Genomic DNA, 6,000 nt, shown 5'->3' with positions numbered 1-6,000 from the left:
CCTAACTGCTCCTCCTTCAATTATGATTTTTTAAAAATTATTCCAAGAAGGGGTCTACAGGATTCACTTAACATCCAAAGGAGTCCCTGACACAAAAAAAATGAAGAGCCCCTGGTCGACTGTCTTCTCTCCTCCTGGCCATGTGTTGCTTCTGCTATAGGTCCCCTCATTTAGAATTCTACTTCCTCACCACCTCTTGTATTTATAACCTTTTCTATCCATAAAGTAGGTCCTTAATGTCATTTGCTGAATCAAATTTGTGAATATGCTTATTACAGCATTCGAAGAGAAATTGGGACTCAAGAGTCCATCTGGAGCATTGTCTTTCCCTACTTGACTTTACTCCCTGAAGTGAACTATTAGGTTCAGTGTTAGCAGCATGATAAAAGGAACTGAAAGTCACGGCAGCATAGATATTACGGTACAAATAAACTCATTAAAATTATTGATGTCTGATTTTGCATCACCTTTATTTTGCCTATATCGCCTCCTTTCCCCTAACCCAGCAGTACATCCATTGTAACGAATAAAAAAGACTTAAAAAACAGATCATCAAAGCTAACACTTCACAAGTCTGACTATATATATATATATATATATATATACATATATATGTATATATAATATTCCAAGCCCACAGCCCACCCCCTGCCTGGACAAAGAAGGGAGGGAGGCACATTTTATTTTTGTAGCAAGTCCATTTTGAATAATAGCTCCATTCACTCTTAGCCAAGTGTTCCAAAGTAGAGCATCTCACAAGTACTTACTAATGGATCTCATTGAGCTGTGCTATTCACAAGAGCCTATAATTTCATACTTGCATTGCTAATGGCCTTTATCAACGGGGGTGTACTTTGGGTTGGTTTTGAAAGGTTTCTTCATATTTGGCTAAGACTGACTCTACTGATTAGCAAACCACCTGGGTTCTACAGATAGGTTGGAGTGTAACGTGTATCTGGCAGGAATAAAAACTTGAAGTTTTGTCCTTATAATCATTAGTGACAAATTTTTATTGTAGCCCTACTATTTTGTGGAGGGGTGTTGAGCTGGACATCCTCTTGTCACAGCTCCCCATGGCCAGTCCTGGCTCAGTACTAAAGAGGCGGATGAATGTAGTTAGAAGAATGAATGAGTGAAAAAAGCAAGGGCTTACCATGTGCAAAGCATCATGCTAGGCACTGGAGATTCAGAAAGAAAATTAAAGTACTCCTTGATTATATTCTAATGGGAGAGACAAACCACATAAGAAAAGTTTCAGCTGCAGGTCAGATAGATGGAAGGGTCCCGTGGTCCTTAGAGTACAGCAGCAAAGCAAGTGATAATGCATTTTCTAAAATGTCATTTCCCTGGATAAAATCATAATAGCTTCTGATATGGAATCATGTGATGGTGCCAAGGATGTTAAGTGGTAAACAATATTCTTTTTTGAGTCTTTAGCACCCAAAGAAGCAATTACCGGGCTACTTCTCCATGGATGTCGTTTCCCAGGATGTTGACTTTGAGGGTTGGCCTGGAAATAGGACAAGTGATTAAATGATATTGCCTTGCCTAGAGTTCTTGGGCTTACCTGCCTTTTGGGAGAAGTTGCTCAACAGTTCCTTTTATGTAAGTGGAAATTAGACTTCATCTCCCAGGATTCTTCCCTCACCCCATTTTTCCTTTCTGTTTATGTACGTCTTTTACGTGATTGTATATAAGTTTTGGGGGGAATGCCTCTCTTGCTCTCTCTTTTCCATGTGAGTGGTGAGCTCTCCCTGTGTTCTCTAGCTCTCTAGTTAAATATTAATAAATCTTTATAAATATTATACTTTGGAGATATTGAATATTAATTTTAAAACCTACACTTTTGATGGTGGCAGGAAAGGTAAGTCCCTTTTCCAGAATCCTGATTCAGCTACTTATTACTTATTACCCAAGTGACTGTCATAAAAGATGGAATAGGTTCAAACTTAAGAAGAGAAGGAAGAGATGAGAAGTAACATTTAGGAACTGGATTCAGAGAAGACCAGCAAATGTTTCCTCTGTGCTCAGCTTGTGCTGGGTTTTTGGTAGGAAGATTTAAATTTTGAATTAAACAATTGAGTAAGCAGGTTAGTCTCTCTCTTTCTTTTTCAATGGGGGTCAAGTGACTTGCCCAGGGTCACACAGCTGGGAAGTGTCTGAGGCCAGATTTGAACCTAGGACCTCCCATCTGTAGGCCTGGCTCTCAATCCACTGAGCTACCCAGCTGCCCCCAGGTTAGTCTCTTTTCCTGGGAAATGGTGGGAAAAATTCCTTAAATAAATATAATCTTTCTCAAGAGCCATCAGTGAGGCGAATATGTGGGAAAACCCAGTAGTTTGCCACAGCAGTTTGCCATGAGAGTTGTTCATAAGATTTATCAAGAAATATGGCTGAGGAAAGATTTTGCTTCTATCAAGGGTGGAAGGCAAGGAAAATTTAGAGTAATCAATAAAGTACCTTAACAGTGCTTATCATTCTCCCATGCCTCTATCAATGCATAAAGGGAAATTTAGTCTTCTTCCTAGAAGATAAGGTAAAAAAGCCAGGGGGAATAATTCTCCACTCTCCGGGTGGTCAGGGAGGATTAAGTGTTGTTCCCTGAATAACCTGTCTTTGTTTCTGAATCTGTTAAATGAGGAGTTTGATCCTCCTCTAAGTCAATGAATTATAAATAGCTTGTAAAGATGTTGTTGGAGAACTGGACTTGGGATCCTGGAGTAGTTTAACATGATGAGCCAGAGAGAGAGCAAATCTAATAAGGGCTGGCAAAAATACATTTACCCAAAAGGGAGCAGGAAGGACAAAGCCATTGATATATCTCCCAAGCTGGTTGCCAAAGAATATAGCATCTTCCACAAAGGAAGAGGAATAACAGTAGAATCACCCAATAGTTCACAGGAGGCAAAAATCCAAGAATGAAATCCATGATTAATCATTAGAGATTCTAATGCAAAGAGATGAGTTAGGCTTATAGGGATCATTAAGACCCAGTAGGATAGGATCCATGACTGGACAGTGACTCCAGAAGGGCATATATTTTATTGAAAAGCAAAAATAAAAATCTGAGTAGGTGAGCAGAGTAGCATTTTGGAGTTAGAAGATATATTCATGAGAAGAAATGCAAGGAGAGAATGTAAGGGAAGCATTGCTGAGAATATTTACGTGGAAAGCCACTAAAGGAAAAACATAAGCAATTTTGTCAAGGGAATATTCCATAGATTGCATGGACAGAAGGAAGAAATTGACAAGTTTAGGAAATATATCATTAGGCTCATAGTAATGATGAGGAACCTTAATTAACCAGATGCCTATTGGAGTGTTCTCCCTCCCTCTCCCCTCTCTCTTCTCTCTCTCCTCTTTCTTCCCTCTCTCATCTCTCCTTCCTCTTTCCTCTCTCCTCACTCTCTTCTCTCTTCTCTCTCTCTCTCTTCCTTCTCTCCCCCTTGTTCTCCCTCCCTCTCTCTTTCCCTCCTACTTTTCCCTCCCTCCCTTTTTCTGTCTCTATCTCTGTCTGTCTTGTTCTCCTTCTTTCTGTGTGTTCAAAACATAGCACCTCGGCCTCAGCCACTTCCCAGCTGTGTGACCCTGGGCAAGTCACTTGACCCCCATTGCCCACCCTTACCAATCTTCCACCTATGAGACAATACACCAAAGTACAAGGGTTTATAAAAAAAAAATCCTAAAAAAAAAAACAAAAAAAAAAAACATAGCACCTAAAACATAGCAACATCTTGGCTTCCCTCAATGATAATGTCATCCTTTGAAAGGTAGAAGAAGCAATGGGGAGAGTTGCTATCCTGGACAGGGATTTCATTCTCCAAGGAGGAACTGGCTCCTGAAATAGAAATGATGGAAACATTTTGGGGAAATGATCACTATTGTTTGTGAGAAGGAAGAGGAAGTCTAGAAATAGTCTGAATTCTAGATTTGGGGAGAGTGAAGGATGATGGGATCCCATGGCCCAAAATTTACCAAGAGGTGGTGAGATTTCCTTCAATACAGATCCTTAGTATGTAGATGAGAACTTGGGGCTATATTGCAAAGGGGATTTTTCTTTAGATACCAGTTTGATTAGAAGAGCCCTTCAAATGCTGAAATATTACAACTAGAGAAAAGTTAATATTGTCTCAGTTTTCAAAAAAAAGGAAGAGGAATCTGTAACTGATTGACTTAGATTATGGGCAAAATTCTAGGATGTCTTACAGGAGTTGTTTGTGGATATTTGTAATGGGAAATGTGAATGACTAAGAACTACCATGGTTTCATCAGGACCATATCATGTTAGATAGGCCTTGTTTCCCTCTCTGACAAGGTTATTAGTCTGGTACATCAAGGGAATGCTATTGGCAGTTTATCTTGGTTTCAGTAAACCATTTATTTCACAAATTTTTCTCATGCTGTCCTTGTAGGAAAGATGGAGAGACATGGCCTAGTTATATGCATTTGGAATTTACTGAATGCTCAAACCCAAAGATTAATCATTAATGGTTTGATGTCAAACTAGAAGGATGTCTCTAATTGAGTGGCCCAAAGACATGTCTCTGGCTCTCTGCTCTCTCACATTTTTACTAATGATATGAATGAGAGCCTACTTGTAGTTCCTCACAAAACACATTCTTTCTTTCACTCCTGTACCATTGCAGATGTAGCCACATACCTGAAATGCCCCTCTTCTTCATCTCTGTTTCTTAGAATTCAAAGTTTCCTTTATACTTAGCTCATGTCCTGCTCATTACTCAAAACCTTTCTAGGTACCTCAGTTGCTGGAGTTTTCAAATTACTTTGTATGTTTTTTGGTATTTATATATGTATGTGTTGTTTCCCCCAATAGAAAGGAAGCTCCTCAAGGGTAGGGACAATTTTTTTTTTGCATCCTCAGCACCTAGTTCAGGGTTTGACAGATAAGTAATAAATACTTAATAAATGCCCATTGAATGAATGAATTGTCTGTTGAATGAATAGCATAGTATAGGATAGGGAAATAGAGGGATCTTAGAGAGGATTTAGTCAAACCCTTTAGTTTGACAAAGGAAGAAATTGAGTTCTGGAGAGCAGGAATGATTTTCTCAAGGTCACAGAGAGGCAGACACAGGACTAAAAATTAGTTTAGTCAATGAATATTTATTAAGCACCTACTGTGTGCCAGGCATTGGGCTAAGAACTGGAGAGAAAAAGAGAAGACAATTTATTCCCTCAAGGAGCTTATAGGCTAATGAGGGAAGACAATACACAAAAGAAAGCTGAAATGGAATGAGGCTCTGGGGAAGAAAGGTACAGGGTACAAGGCATCAAAGGAATAGAAGTAGGGAATGGGAAATGAAGCAATGGCTAGCCTGGGCACTTTTCTTAAGTGGAGGTTTGGGAAGCAGCTATCTACTCCCCCTTCCATTCAGAGGAGTCCTAAGGGCACAGACTATTGATGGGTATGAAGTGAACTCATGCAATGATTAGTCCCCATGCCCCTTTATCCAGGGGGCATTCCATAGTGCCATGTTGCCAGTTCCAGCTTCTATCCAATATGGTTTTCATTAGACTTTGTTGGTCTGGCTAGCTCCTAGAGGACCAGTGAATGTTTTGTGTTGGCCTGCTCCTTCCCAAAGCATCAGGGCCACTTGTTTTCTCTTCATTGACTCAGGGAATGAGGGCTAGATACATCCTTTCCCCTCCCTTCTCCTTGGCCCTCACCAGCTTTTCAGGGATGATGTTGGGCCACATGGCCATGGGATTTACAGAAGCAGCTTGTCATTTGGAACTGATCCTTTGGATTTTCCAAAGAGGGCCTAAAATATCTCAAGTCCCAAAGAGCCCTGACCAGAGGTCACACATTTTTCACTGGCTCTTTTCCAGGATCAAGGACTGTATCTGATAGTATTTTTGCAAACACCTATGAAATCTTATTCAGATGTGGAATTCATGATAAATCTTCCTGGGCTGAAATTTATCTTTGTGCTCTTAAAAAATTTCCCCATAAAACCCTTCCTTTGTGGAATCATAACT

This window comes from Gracilinanus agilis, chromosome 2 (genome assembly GCF_016433145.1).
Source record: "Gracilinanus agilis isolate LMUSP501 chromosome 2, AgileGrace, whole genome shotgun sequence".
Lineage (NCBI taxonomy): Eukaryota > Metazoa > Chordata > Mammalia > Didelphimorphia > Didelphidae > Gracilinanus > Gracilinanus agilis.
The sequence above is the reverse complement of the archived record's forward strand: the minus strand, read 5'-3'. Positions refer to the sequence as shown.